The sequence below is a fragment of the Leptodactylus fuscus genome, chromosome 5 (assembly GCF_031893055.1).
Source record: "Leptodactylus fuscus isolate aLepFus1 chromosome 5, aLepFus1.hap2, whole genome shotgun sequence".
NCBI lineage: Eukaryota > Metazoa > Chordata > Amphibia > Anura > Leptodactylidae > Leptodactylus > Leptodactylus fuscus.
In genome coordinates, this window is record NC_134269.1 from 170,202,855 (window position 1) to 170,219,157 (window position 16,303).

The 16,303-nt window shown below is 42.3% G+C and overlaps 1 protein-coding gene across 1 annotated transcript in view; it reads left to right on the forward strand.

Moving 5' to 3' along the window:
* The first annotated feature begins 12,905 nt into the window (after window positions 1-12,905).
* JAKMIP2 (janus kinase and microtubule interacting protein 2) overlaps window positions 12,906-16,303 on the forward strand; it is a 74,932-nt gene continuing 71,534 nt past the window's right edge. The window contains exon 1 of the mRNA XM_075274717.1: window positions 12,906-13,048. The gene's annotated coding sequence lies outside the window, so the exon portion shown is untranslated. The remainder of the gene's footprint in view (window positions 13,049-16,303) is intronic.

Sequence of the window (16,303 nt, forward strand, 5' to 3'; positions counted from 1 at the left end):
AACCAGCATGAATGCTAAATGACAGAAATGAAACAAGCTGGTGGCAACATGGTGGCTCAGTGGGTAGCTCTTGCAGTGCTGGAGTCCTGGGTTTGAATCCCACCAGCAACAACATCTGCAAGGAGTTTGTATGTTCTCCCCCTGTTTGTGTGGATTTCCTCCCATTCTACAAAGACATACTGATAGGGAGAAAAAATGGACATTGTGATCCCTATATGGGGCTCACAATCTACATAAAAAAAACAAACTTTACAGGGGCTCTATCATCAAAATCCTGCAGATAGAGCCCCACATATGCGTGCATAGCCTTTAAAAAGGCTATTCAGGCACCGTAAATGTTAAATTAAACTACCCCCCCCCGTTTTAAAATAATAACTTAAAAAAGAATGTGCTCTACTTACGGAACGTGCACCCTAGGCGGGCATTCAGGGTGTGTCTTCATCTTCTTCCCCGCCTCTTCTTCCTCTGACGTCTTCGGGTCCCGTCCTCCTCCGGCGCTTGCTCGCGGACACGGATAAAAAAAAAAATAGCCCGGGCGCATGCGCAGTAGCCGTAGTAGAGGCCGCGCGCTACTGCGCATGCGCCCGGGCTATTTTTTTTTATCAGTGTCCGCGAGCAAGCGCCGGAGGAGGACGGAACCCGAAGACGTCAGAGGAAGAAGAAGACGGCGCACCCTGAATGCCAGCCCAGGGTGCACGTTCCGTAAGTAGAGCACATTCTTTTTTACGGTGCCTGAATAGCCTTTTTAAAGGCTATGCACGCATATGTGGGGCTCTATCTGCAGGATTTTGCTGATAGAGCCCCTTTAACTTGTTATATGCCACACTGCAGCATCATTTACGTTGAACTCCTCATATGGCATTGAGAGCGCCTCCTTAAAGTGTGGTACATCAGTAACAATATGATCTATAGTACATAAAACAATACAAGCAATAGTGAAAGTCATAGGCATATCTATAAATATTAGTAAAATAGAAATATAATAAAATGTCATTAATAGTGAACATTGTTACACAGCAAATAATAAATTGGTAAATATACATTTGGACTAGGTAGATTTATGGAAAGCTTAGATAATATAACTTGTAATTCTTGTGTATGAAGCTGATAGCAGTCATTGCGGCAGGTGTATTAAGCAGATGGCGCCAGAATAATGTCGCAAAGGCCATGTCCATAGGTACATAATGGTGTTTCAGATACTTTTTGTGCCTTGCTTGACAAGTGTAGTTTATGAAACCTGGAATCGCTCAACTTTTTTCTGCAAAAAGTTTGGCTTAAGTAAGCCAACCAAGAAGTGACTATATGTATGACAAAACTATACCGAATTTATCATCCACCATGTGTCACTTATAAATTTGGGGCATTAGCTGCCTATATTTTTAATAATTGTGCCCCATTGTTCAGTAATGCTAAGTAATATTATTAAGTGACTATTCAGCATTCCCAAAACTGGTTGTTGAGTTTTAGCTAGATAAAGCAAGGACAAAAGCTTTATTACGGGGTGAACACATTTGACCCTAAATTTAGGCTTTTGTAAAGTTTATAAATCGCTAACATGTACTGTATGTAAACCTAAGCAACACAATAAAAAAAAAAGTGGCAGCATTTGGTCCCCAAGGGGTCCAGTACTTGGTGTTCTGGGTGCCGCTAGTGTTGGCAATATTTCCCGTTGCACTTGCCGCTGTTCCTGACATCCAGTGTTAACATTACATGGGAATGATGCAGACTTGTCTTGAAAGGGTAGTTTTAGGTTTACTGATAAATCTGATCCAGGCCTGTGCACATTGTTCCAGTATGCCAGGTTGCTGCTAAACTCACTAAGAAGTAAGCTTTCCTTTATTATGTGGGATCGGTAAAGGAGAATAAGCATATGGTGATAATAACTTCTAATAATAGCTCTGACACTCTCTGCTCTTAGGAACTCCAGTACTATACAGGGTATAATGGTTTTTTATATACTGTGCACCTTAAGTGCATACTTGTATAAGGGGTCGCTATACATGTTTTGGTTATTGTCTCAGTTAGGTCGATTCTAAGAAATTCATTTTACCATTTGGATGAGGAAGTTGTCTTGATCCTCACTGCCTTCTAAGCAGTCTCACATTTACCAGATATTTGGTGTTTGAAGCTTTGACCTATTGAAAGCGTGATCCTGATAAGTTTATTGTATGGTTTCCAAGATAAGATGGAGGTTTGTTTCTTTTTCCGATTAGTTTCCCTGGCCTGCTTCAGATGGTTGTGTTTGGTCCAGGAAACATGGTCTTCTTGGACCGTCTGCAGCTCACTGCATTACAGATGGACCACAGGTGACCCAGACTTGGATGATGCCTCGAGTACAGGACTGTAGAAAGGAGAGGTCACAGAAGCTCTGGCAGACGTACGGCCATCATATATACAGCTTCCCGGATCAAATATCACCATCTGAATTGGTGCTAATAATTTTGGTGCTTCATATTGATGAACAAGACTTCTCAGCAACAGGGGGTGTGGGTATAGGAATATAACATGTATTAAAAATGATTACTATTGGAATATCCAGGGGCAGAAAGCTGAGATAAGCAATTCTAAAGCTTGTTTTTGTGATCTTGCGTTCTGTGAGTTGTGCTATAGACACAATAGATTAATAATAGGTTAAGTTAGTGAGTGTGGCTGATCGTGACAAACATATATGAATGAATGTATCTCGAGACTTAAAGCCTTGTGTGGAGAACGTGTAACCATTTCATGTGCCATTTGTATAAAGGAACCATTTAACAGATCTGAAGCTTTTGTCAACTCCTAATATAGTTTACGTTGCCGAAATAAAACCTCACTTTCTTACGATTACTCCATTGTAGAAAGGTTTGCTACCATACGACGTCTCCGGTCTGCTGAGCCCTCTTATGAGACAGGAGGTGATACATTTCAATAGCTTTATCATAAACTCATTACTATAAGTTGTAGTATTGATGGATGACTGCCAACAAGTAACATTTTCCTGTCCTAAAGAATCAAAACTCTACGCTGCATTTTACTCTAGTATCCGCTGTCTAACTTATAACTCAGGGTTTAAGCAGATAATGCAATAAATATATACCCACGATTAAATGAACGCCGCCAATATCCGGTAGTTATTACCGGCCCAACATCTGCTCGGGCTACTTGAGTGGGGGAAACCTGAGTTTCCAAACTTAACCGTTTAGTCATAATTCAGGAACATGAGCTCTAGACCACATCACTACTCTAAAAAAAAATGTGTAGAAAGTCTGATCCTACAGGTCTGCTTGCTGTGTATACCAATGCTTGTCTATAACTACAATGAGACATCTGGAGCATGGTTGATGAAGAACATGATGCCCAATAGTTGACATTTATACGCTCCCTTGTTTATGTGCAATGTTTCCTCTTACATAAGAAAGCAGGCAGATGTTACATTAAAATTAAAGAACAGTCAGAGATGGAAGACCTCTTCAGACCAGACAACATCTACAAGGGCGAATGAGGCTGAGCAGTGTTAATGTAACTACAGCGTAAGGGTTCATGCACTCAGACATTGTACAGCTCCTTAATACAGCACCTATAGGTTGGCGCCATACTGTACTCCTGTATGCTTCTGACAGCCACACAATAGACATAGCATAGAGTGCCATGGTGCTTTATTCTATTTTTGCAGTTCTCCAGCCATATATTTGGCTGTATCTGTCCACTGCTCAATAGATGACCTTCTTAGCAAACTTCACATGAAATCAGACTGAGAAAGGAGGTTTTGCAGTTCAGGTTGAAAACCTGCTGTATGAGCTGTATATAAATATGCTAAGGCCCCAGCAGCCAAAAACCGCTGCTGAAAAATCATGGCGGAAACGCATTGCGGTTTTTCCCACATCGCTTTTCAGAGTCTGCAGAGTTTTCCTCTGCAGACTTTCTGCTTTCATTATACCTATACAGAAACCGCCAATGTTTTCGTAGGTATAATTGAGATGCTGCGACTTGCAAAAACGTAACCGTTTTTTAAAAAGCAGCATTTCCGCTGTGTGTGAATAGGATTAGCCAGAATTCCGTCCACAATATTGTAAAACGCTGTGATTTTTTTCGCTGCCAAATTATGGCATTTACAGTATGTTGGGCCTCGGCCTTAAAGAGTTTGTTTGAGATTAGAAAAAAAAAAAAACAGAACTGCTTTTGTTCATAGGCTGTAGCTGGTATTTGTCACTTTCAAGTGACTTTTCGAGTGATTTTTTTCATAATCTCATACATCCCCTTTAAATATTTCTGTTCATGAGAGTTGCTTTTGGGGAGAAGGTTGCTGTTTCATAGATGTTATTCATATGTTATATTGATAAGGATTCATACATGTATTCACTAAACTTGCATCCCCCCATTCCTTGCTCCCTCCATCACAGCAGTGGTGCCGGCCATGAGCACTTTGGGTACTACATTTTAACATATTAGAAATTGTGCTTTGTTTTTTAAGTAAATATTCTATAAACCATAGACTCTCTTAGCAACATGGTAACCATGATAAACCAATGGTAATCCATTACCAACATCTTTATTGTGCACACCATGTATTTATTTTCTTTGAACCAAAGAACATTACCTTTAAGACCGTGCTACCCAAAGCTTCAGTCTTTTAATGTTTCTATTGTATCAATTGTATTCATTTTTGTAGTATGATAAAAGAACAAACTGGAAACATAACTCATGTTATTGTGAAATATTCTAGAGGAAGAAAACTCCAAGCAATGTGCAATAAGATCCAGAATTGGGATAAGATAATGTGACTTTGTCTGCAATGTTATCTAAACCATGTTATACAGTGAACAACTGCATTTTATGTTACGTATTAGTGGTAAGAATCTGTTAGGAAACTCTTAAATGTTCTTAAATCTCAGTTTAACTAGTTGAAATTTAATTAAACCAAGGCTGGACAAATCCAATATCTGTGTCCTTTGTTATTTAGATATGTAAGACTTGGCGTTGAATGACATATGCGGTATTGGGGGGGGGGGGGAGGGAATTGGTGGCAGTTGTTGTACGAGCCAAAGCCATGAATTAATTCAGATAGAAAACACATAGCTAAGAAAAGCCAAAGTAATAATATACATGTAGGCATGATTTGGCTAAAAAGAGCACACAGGAAAAGAAAAATCTATGAGCAAAGTAAGGTAAACTGCTTGAAGTCAATAATTAATATCCCATCTGTAACCACACAAACAGCCAGAAGTAGGTACAAGTATATAGAAGACTGTTCTTACGTTTCATAAGTTATGAAATGCTGCAGAATGCTCAGTCCATTGCACAGAGAAAGCTGTTTGAGGACGTGCTGTAAGATAAATCAACCCTTCCCCTCTCTATTCATTGTTTGAAGCTAGAACAATCCCTCCTTCCACTCACTGTGAAGCCTGATATATCTATGGACGTGACTTCCTTGGTAACCTGGAGTGAATTGCAAATTATTTAGACCTGGTACACCTAGAGCGGTTTTTTTAGGCAGAAAGCTGCAACATTTTTAATATGCATTACATTTTGGTCCAAAATCAGCTGTGCTATTAAATGTTAGAGACCATTTAAAAGCTCTCCATTCTGACGAATAGAACGAAGTACCAATCTGGGACCCCTTTATGATTCCTAAAACTTTTATATGCCTGTGAATAGCCCTTTTGTAACTCAATAAAGGTAGTTCAACACAAACATGCTGTACACAATAAAATCCACAGCATGCACAAGGCCTAAAACAAGCTCCTATGCCTTGTAGCATACTTCCTGGGAATGGACCAAAACATTTTTTGGTATCCTAGAATACAAAATGGGTTGGAAAAATCACTGCTATTGCATAATCCTGTATAAAATGGGTTTATAGCAAAAACATGGCTGCTTCCTTTCACAGATTGCATATAGGTTGTGTCTGATTTTGCATCACTATTCAATTAACTGCATTATAATGTTTACTGTAACACATGTATGGCAAATGTTTGGTCTTGGTGCCCTCTGAGGAGCACAGCAGGCGGTTTTCTGCAATTTTACATGGGACTTAGGAGTAGGATAGTAATTTTAAGATAAGATAATTCTTTAATAGTCCCACAGTCGGGAAATTTCAGTATGTTACAGCAGCATAGTAATACAGATACAGGATAATACACAGTAATATATTACATAAATAGACACACATATGCTAAAAAGAGAAGATATACTAGGAGTCCATAGCAGCTAAGGAACAGAAGAAAGAAAGAAGACTTCAGAATCATTTAGTTTTCTGTGCGGAGTGATCTTTGCTTTGTCTGCTATAGATTATGTAGCCTGATGGCGGTTGGAAGGAAGGACTTGCGATAGCACTCCTTCTCACACTTTGGGTGAAGCAGACGGCCACTTACAGTGCTGCCAAGTGTCATCAAGGTCTCATACATGAGGTGGGATTTGTTCTCCCGCATGGAGGTCACCACAGACATTATCCTTCTGTCACCCACCACCTGTACTGGTCCAGGGGGCTCCCCAGGACAGAGCTGGCCCTTCTGATCAGCCTGTGAAGTCTATTTCTGTCCCTGGTTGATATACTGCTCCCACAGCAGGCCACCCCGAAAAAGATGGCTGAAGCAACCACAGAGTTGAAAAAGACCTTAAGAAGTGTCCCCTGGACTCCAAAGGCCCTCAACCTCCTGAGCAGGTAGAGTCTGCTGTGGCCCTTTCTGTGCAGCGCCTCCAGGTGATCAGCCCAGTCCAGTTTATTATTGAGGAGCACACCCAGGTACTTATAGGTCTTGACTATCTCAATGCATGTTCCTTGGATCTCCACCGGGATCGGAGCACTTCTCCATTTACTACAGTCCACCACCATCTCCTTGGTCTTCCCAGCATTAATCCTGAGGTGGTTCAGTTGGCACCATTCAACAAAATCCCAGTTTAAGTCTCTGTATTCCCTATCGTCACCGTCAGTGATGAGGCCTACTATTGCAGAGTCATCGAAGTACTTCTGTAAGTAACAGCTGAATAAGGTGTGCCTAAAGTCAGCAGTGTACAGTGTGAAGAGAAATGGGGCAAGAACTGTACCTTGTGGTGCCCTCGTACTACAGATCACAGTGTCAGACACACAGTCCCGGGCTCTCACATACTGAGGGCGGGTTGTCAGGTAGTCTAGTATCCAGTTAGACAGGTGGTGGTCCACTCCAACAAGGTCCAGCTTGTCCCTCATTAGCCCTGGCTGAATGGTGTTGAACGCACTGGAGAAGAACATTATTCTCACAGTGTTCCCGGGTTTCTCCAGGTGAGAGAGAGCTCTGTGAAGAAGGTGGATGATGGTGTCATCTACCCCAATGCCCGGCCGATAGGCAAAATGGAGGGGTCCAGAGCAGAGTACACTAGAGGGCGTAGGTGTGTCAGGACCAGTCTCTCTAGGACCTTCATCAGGTGAGATGTCAGTATTACAGGTCGGTAGTCATTGTAGCCCATCGGGTTGGGTTTCTTTCGGACTGGTACCACGCAAGATGTTTGTACCTTATTCGTTCATCTATATGGCAGTCCGTCCCTGTGGCCGCTTATACTATGTTATATGGGGCCGGCGCGTGTACGCGTGCGCGACCGGCCAAACTTTATTGATACATTTTATGAGCACAATGACGTCGTCACGTTACGCGTGCGTGATGACGTCATGCGTGACTCGCGGTCATGCGCAGTGGACAGTCTGCCGGATCATGAGAGGGACGCAATGGAACTATTGATGTACAGGTGAAATTCATTATTACAAAGATTTTGGTTATATATACCGCTATTTGAGTTATAGCTATTAGCCTCCTGACGAAGCCGAGTGCGGGCGAAACGCGCGTCAGGCGTTTCTTACAGTCCCACCGGCCTCAGACCGAGCTCCCCCTATTGCTACCTTCATTTGTTACTTTGGATCATAGGAAACATGTCGGTACCTACGGGTATGTATTAAGGGTGACCTTATTGGGGTACACTTTTTTACCTACTCACCACCTTCTATTTTTATTGATTGTACTATATGGTTAGTGGACATGTGATATCTAGTCCTCTTACCTAGGTTTGGTGTGTAATATTAGGTATTTAGTCTATATTAGGGAATATATTCCCTTTTTGTGATTTTTATGACTTTTTTCTTAGTATCCTTCTATTATCTTCTATAGTTGGGGGTATACTCTGTGTGATTGCCGGTGGGAGGGTTATGGTACTCCTCTGCGATTTAATGGGGAAATTTACCCTTTTTTCCCATGTGTCTCCCCTGTTTGTTTATGTATTGTATTGTCTTATGTGATATTTATTAATAAAATTATATATTTTTTATGTTTTGTGTCTCAAGTAGTTTGAATTATATTCTGTATTTGTTTTGAGGCCAGTTTGTTCTATTCTGCTGGGTTCTAGTTTTTGGTTTTCACCACGCAAGATGTTTTCCACGGTTGAGGTACCACTCCCAACTTTAGACTCATATTGTACATGTGCGTAATAATACCACACAGCTGGTCTCCACACTTTTTAAGAACTCTTGCCCTTAACCCATCGGGTCCTCTGGCACTGTCTGCTTTAATCTTCTTGATTTCCCTACACACTTTACAATAGGCTGCACTACTATAGTATTGCAGTCTATGATATAAGCAGTGTAATGAGTACATGTTATAGTCCGCTGTTGGTGGAGGGGGCTATAAATTAAGGAGTAGTGAAGGGCTTGAGGTGAACGGAGCTAAGCTAGATGGTAGCTAGTAAAGATGGGACATGGCTTGTTTGATTTTCGTTCAAGGAGGAGAAAATTAATATTTTCTTATGAATGTCCAATTAATAATGTGTTAATAGAATTAATATATAGACACATACATAAGCCATGCAGTGTTGGTTTGGTGTCTTTTCATGCATTTATTAAAATGGGTAAATTGTAAATACAATCATTTAATGAAATATAAAATTTGTCCACTAGATGGAGATCAACTAAAGGTCCCATAAAGTATCCTTAATATGTAAAAACCTACATGCACAAATCAGTAATAAAAATAAAATCAGTGACAGATTATATGAATAGCATTCATGAGTTCATGAATTAAGATACGATAGGCAACTAGTAAGTAGACCAGGGGTCGGTACCCTTCGGCACTCCAGCTGCTGTGAAACTACAACTCCCAACATGCCCCATTCAGTTCCATAGGAGTACCAAGAACAGCAGAGAAAGTATGCATGCTGGGAGTTGTAGTTTTGCAACAGCTGGAGTGCCGAAGGCTGCCTACTAGAGTTGACTGGAATACTAGATTCGAATACCTCGCTACATAGGAATGCATGTTAGTGGCCGGCGCTGCCGGCTGGCGCTTAACCTCTTGTTGTTCGGCCGCTTCCATGCATTCCTATGGGAGCGAAGTATTCAAAACTATTTGTTGAATACTATTCGCTCATCTCTACTGCCTATTCCTCGAATAGACGGTTTTTGGAAGATTTTTTGGAATCAGAAAAAAAAAAAAAACACGTAAGCCAGTGGCGTAACTACCACCATAGCAGCAGAGGCAGCTGTCACAGGGCCCGGGACATTGGGGGCCCGGTGACAGCCGCTACCGCTGCTATCATTATACTCGGGGGTCTTATCGGACCCCTGAATATAATGATTGGCGGACTGGAAGAGGTAAGAAACATAAAAAACATGTTACTTACCTCTCCATGATCCTGCCAGTGCTCCTTCCTGACGTCTCTGACGTCACATGAACCCGGCCTGCGTCCCAGGTCATGTGACGTCAAACGTCATTGAACAAGGACAGCAGCGCAGAAGGCAGTGGAGAAGACCGCATAGGAGTCTCCGATTATTATACTATGGGGTCTGAAAAGACCCCAGAGTATAATAATTGTTTATGGGTGTCCACAGTGGGACATAGTACTGTGTGCAGGGGCAAATCTGGGGGATAATACTGTGTGCAGGGGCCACTATGGGGCATAATACTGTGTGCAGGGGCCACTATGGGGCATAATACTGTGTGCAGGGGCCACTATGGGGGAAAATACTGTTTGCAGGGACCACTAAGGGACATAATACTGTATGGAGGGGCCACTATTGGGTATAATACTTTATGGAGGGGACACTATGGGGGATAATACTGTATGGAGGGGCCACTATTGGGTATAATACTGTATGGAGGGGCCACTATGGGAGATAATACTGTGTGCAGGGGCCACTATGGGGGATAATACTGTGTGCAGGGGCCACTATGGGGGGTAATACTGTGTTAAGGGGCCACTATGGGGCATAATAGAACGCGCAGAAATGCGTAGGAGGGGTCGGTCGAGGTCGTCGGGTGGGGGGGGGGGGGCATGTCAAAAGTTTGCCACAGGGCCCTGCCATTCCTAGTTACGCCACTGATGTAAGCGTAAGGATCTGTGCTAATTGGGGATGACTGGATCAGTTCCCAGTATGCAGTAGTTAACCAAGCACCTACAGGTTTATGGGTGCCTAAACATTAGGGATGCATCTGTGGTCACCTAGCGGTGAAAAATTTATATATTACTAGATCACTAAACATGGTTATATTTAAATATTAACCCTTTCCTTACCTCCACAGTACTATCACGGCAGATGTGGGGTCCTTAATCATGGCAGCTGCTCAGGAGATGAGCGGCCAACATAGCTACCACATATAGTCTACACAGTATCACATATCGTAGACCTGGTGACAGTGCCAACGGTAAGGGCCTCCTCAGATATTAACCCTTAATAGTCCTCAGTCAAACGTGACTGAGGCATTTTTTTACCGCCATGTTTACTGAGCTCAACATCCCTGGAACAAGATCCAGGGTAGCAATCCATTGCCTTGACAGGCGGGAGCCAGTTTTATGATAGGCTGGAAAAGAACTCTATGGATTTCCCTATATACTGCAATGTATTGGTGGTCAGACCCCCTGGGAGGTCTAAAAATAACCATTAAAAAAAAAAAAAATGCAAGATCAAACCAGCACCCCCGCAATAGTACAGCACTGACACTGGTGAAGGTGTTTAGGGTTTCAACAGTCCAATGTATGGCTGCCTCTGCTTCATGATATGAAACATCACAATTTCTACAGTGTGAAGGGTACATTTTGCTCACCAGTGCAAAGCTTTTATAAATGACTCCCCATCACCACTACTTAGACATTCAGTACCTCCAAACTTTCAGATCACACAAAGTTAGATTAGTGTAGTGATGCTAATAATAATAATCATGAATAAAATCACGCACCCTGTTCCTACAGTGCTGCCTACAGGCTCTGCCTCAGGCTCATTGCACATTACTGCCTCAGGCAACAGTTCATGCTCCACCATTGCTATGAATGAGTACTATCAGGAGTAGGGGAGGCGTTCCTCACTGCTCAGTGTCATCGCTAGGTGGTAAGGAACGCCACCTCTCACAGTACAGCGCAATAGACGAGCTGTAAAGCTACGGTAACGGCACCGATAGCTCCTCAGCGGGGGAACAGAACAGGAAAGCCGAATTCAGCGCACTGTCAGCTTTCTAGCGGTGTATTACACCGCATGTGCCATTAGGACATGAAAGGTCCTCTTTAAATAATCGTATCTTCATCTGATGCCACATTTTATAGAGTAAAATATATTTATTTATAAATATATTAATTTCTATTTATAATAGTTACCATTATTAATTGCTAAAGGTTACTATAATTATCCCAATAAATAAAGGTATATGAGCTGGTAACCAGCCAGTGTCCTTTTATGAATAGATCCAAAGTGCGTGGGCATACAGGGTTACACTCTGATCAAAGGCATCATGGAGTGTGCGATAATGTGGGTGTGAGTACAGATGAGAGTTAGTTTTGGGGAGCATAACTGCAGAAATGTTTAGATTGGGATATGTGATAGTCCTGCGTGGAAATACATCTTTAGGATGTGCTTAAAGCTATAGAAGTTGGGAGTTAATTTGATTACCTGGGGTAGAGCACTCCAAATAAGTGGTGCAACTCTGGAGAAGTCTTGGATAGGGGAGTTTCTGTTAATATAGCTTATTGGCAGAATGGAGAGAACGATTTGGGTCATAGGCAGAGAAAAGGGAGAAAATGTAGGGATGCGCAGGGCTTCGCGGTTAACAGTGACAAGTTTCTATTGTATTCTGTAGTGAATGAGTAGCCAGTGCAGTGACTGACCAAAGGTGATCATTGTAGCAAATACAATTTATCAAGGAATGTACTGGGTAGACTACCAACTTAGACACACTATATACATCTAGAATACTTAAAGGTGTAGTAAACTAAAACTGCTATATTAAGTGTCAGGTCTAGTTTGAGAATTGGACCAAAGTAGTGCATGCTGCGATTTTCCCTAGAAAATCTTATCTATGAATATGTCCGTTCAGTTTAATGCCAGTGTGCTGTCCGTTATACACTCTGGCAGCGCACGGATGGGAATCGCTGCCATCAGAAAAGGTCCTTAACCTTTAACAGTAGTAGGACATTGGGAAGAGGAAGTGATTTAAATACATGCAGTGTCTGTAGAAAGCTGGGTGACAATGATTTCTCCCTATTTCTCCTTTATGGCATCGCTGTTTATCTGACCAGTCCCGATATAATCCTTTGATTATAAATAACAACAAACATTTGACTATGTAGACTTACTATTATGTATTACTATACAACGTCTTCTTAGAATAGTCACTGCTTATTATCACTTTGTTATATAGCAGCGGTCGCCTGAAGGTCACTTAATTCTTTATTTTGCAGACACTCATTTTGGTATTGTGCGGCCAATGACAATATACCAGGCACATCACTTGTGCAGTTATTGGAGAGCTCAGAGCCACGGTCGCAACGTGCAGCTCGAGCTGTGAATGAGACTGTGAGCACCTACACAGCAGCAATCCTCCATTGTGATAGCAGCCTAGTTTCCATAGGAACTGAGGGAGGGAGATTGCAGTTCCAGGCTCCATGAGCTCATTCTCTGTCTGCCTCCCTAGAAGAAGGAGGGAGGGGCGGCTGCCGACCCATCCAGCCATCCTCAGCATCATCACAGCCCCAGCTGCTGATGTGTGGCTTATACAGTCAGCTGCAGGAGCAAAATGGATTCAGGGTTGAGACAGCTCAGCTTTCCTCTCTGCCAGACCTCAACATGGTGAGTCCCAATATAGCTCATCCTTCTATGTTTTCGGCTGCATTGTCATTGTCATCGTTGGGAATCAGCAGCGTACTGTGCAGGGATGAGTGATGGAGGATGCTGGGCTGTACTGACAGCTTGATGCAATCCGGCCCTCTCCGTAGAAGAATGACCCTTGCCGCTGTATAGTATTTAGCACTGCCATAGTCATCTGAAGGGTAATGATGGCAGCGATGGTAGTAATGGGGCTGGGCCTCACCTTCATTTCCATCTGGAACACACCACATCCCCAGAGAGTTACAATGAATTTATAATTCCGTCATGTGCAACAATGTTTCTCTTTCCTTTATTGTGTTCTGTTCTATCGTAGCAATAACACAAACCTTCTGCTTATAGGACTGTGCTGTATATACAGAATTGCTTTTCTATTGATGTATATGTTCAAGTGAGCATGACTGCTATGTAAGGTGAAATAAGAAAATCCTAGGGTATGGTGGGATGTCGAGGCCGTGAAATGAAATCTCATGCTACAATGTCAGCCATTTATTGTGATAGGGAAGAACACGGTGGGCCATGATGGTACATTTACTGAAATGTCACATGATTTCTTTACGCATGAGATGCCATCATTGTATATTTTATCACTAGATCACTAGTCCATGTATTGTTGTATTCCAGTAATACTCTACCTTATAGTCCAATAAATACGGTAGATGGCGTTTTACTGCACTGGCAGAATATTTACTGTCCTGTATGGTTTGTGATTGTAGGTTATCACGTGCTTGTCTTTTACTGTAGCCTATTGATTTTTGCTGATAATATTGACTTGGCACTGTGCAGTGAATGTCGAGGAGAGCACACAAAGCTTCTATACTGTAACAGCACGTAGGGTCCTACTATATATTCAGCTTTTCAGGCCTGGGTCCTACTTCTTGGTTTATTGCTACATGCAAGGATAATCTGGCAATTGTATGATTTATAGTCATTGACCTCAATGTCCATTTTATTTTTGTTATATTCAACTAATAGTCTCAGATTTCTATATTTGACCCTCTCCTTTGGATGGCGCCTTTATATGGCTTTAATTATAATCCTATTGTAAGGGTATGTGCCCATGCAATGCATAAATACCCGCCAGCTCGCTGGATATTCCAGTACCCGATCACATTGTAACAGACCTGAATAGAGATCCCCCTGGGTGAAATGATGTCCCATGTGATCAATGTGTATCCAGAAGACATTAAGAGTCCATCTATCTACATGTTTGCGGAATCTGCTTATAAAACATCATATAAAGGCCACACTTATGAGTAGACCTACCCCTAGTTCTTGAGTGAGGCTCGACATTCTTCCCAGGTAGGGATGTGGAGTCGGAGTTGGGACTAATTTTTGGCTGGAGTAGGAAAAAAGTTACCAACTCTAACTCCTTCAAAATAAAATAAATAATTATTTTTTATTAATAATAATAATAATAATAATAATAATAATAATAATGTAATAATAATAACAATATTATTATTATTATTATTATCATCATTATTATATGAAGCATTGATATTACATAGTTAGATGCATAGTTTGTTACTTTGACAGGAAGTCAATCACTGACCTTGAATTAGAGGAGCTTTACTACTTCTGTCTGACAATGTCCAGACCATGGTCAGCCATTGATGAAGGAGTCCTAGTCGGTAGTGAGTGGTTTTGACCTACCAACACCACAACCCTGTTTCCAGCCATCTGAAGTTCAGCTGGACAGACAGACTGTCCCAGGACATGACACTACTCCCCGTCCACAAATCACTTCATCCAGTAGATTGTTTTCCAATGTAGATTACAAAGGAAGTGAGAAGAGGCCGGGGTAAGTGTCTACCAAATGTTATTGGGAGTTTTTGTAACTAATACTCGGGGCTCAGTGACTTGTACTCAAGAATCTGTGGCTAGTACTGCAGGCACTATGGCTGACACTGGAACCACATTACATGTGCCTTTTTGGTATGGATATTGACAGCTCGTCAGGCCCTGGAAACCCTGTGATAAAGCATTGTTACCTAGTTCAGAGCCCACCTATTTGCAGAGCAGAGTTCTACTGTAAAGAATAGCATTTGCCAAGGGGGTCCCAGAACATTTCCTTCAATCAGTACATTTCTTGGGGCACTTGCCAAATTGAAAGTGAGTAGCTCAAAGTGGAAAAGTGTTTTAGGCTAAGACCCCACGTAGGGAACTGCAGCCAAAAAAAACGCTGCAAAAAATACTATAGCAGAAATGCACTGCTGGTATTTGCGCAGAATTTTTCACAGAAAGTCCGCAAAGGAAACGTTCTGCCCCTACTATACCTATATGGAAAACGTCAGCACTTCCATAGGTATAATTGACATGCTGGCAGCTTTTCCACTGATTTTTTTCAGCAATGTGTGGATGGGATTCGATTAGAGATGAGCGAACAGTGTTCTATCGAACACATGTTCGATCGGATATCAGGGTGTTCACCATGTTCGAATCGAATCGAACACCGCGTGGTAAAGTGCGCCAAAATTCGATTCCCCTCCCACCTTCCCTGGCGCCTTTTTTGCACCAATAACAGCGCAGGGGAGGTGGGACAGGAACTACGACACCGGGGGCATTGAAAAAAATTGGAAAAAGTCATTGGCTGCCGAAATCAGGTGACCTCCATTTTAGACGAATAGTGGATTTCAAATCCGGGTCATATGAGAATGTGAACTTTGTGACTATGAGACAGGGATAGCTGTACAGGCAGGGATAGCTAGGGATAACCTTTATTTAGGGGGGAATGTTATTAGAAATAACTTTTTGGGGCTCTATCGGGTGTGTAATTGTGATTTTTGTGAGATAAACTTTTTCCCATAGGGATGCATTGGCCAGCGCTGATTGGCCGAATTCCGTACTCTGGCCAATCAGTGCTGGCCAATGCATTCTATTAGCTTGATGAAGCAGAGTGTACACAAGGGTTCAAGCGCACCCTCGGCTCTGATGTAGCAGAGCCGAGGCTGCACAAGGGTTCAAGCGCACCCTCGGCTCTGATGTAGGAGAGCCGAGGGTGCACTTGAACCCTTGTGCACCCTCAGCTCTGCTACATCAGAGCCGAGGGTGCGCTTGAACCCTTGTGCACACTCTGCTTCATCAAGCTAATAGAATGCATTGGCCAGCGCTGATTGGCCAATGTATTCTATTAGCCTGATGAAGTAGAGCTGAATGTGTGTGCTAAGCACACACATTCAGCTCTACTTCATCGGGCTAATAGAATGCATTGGCCAG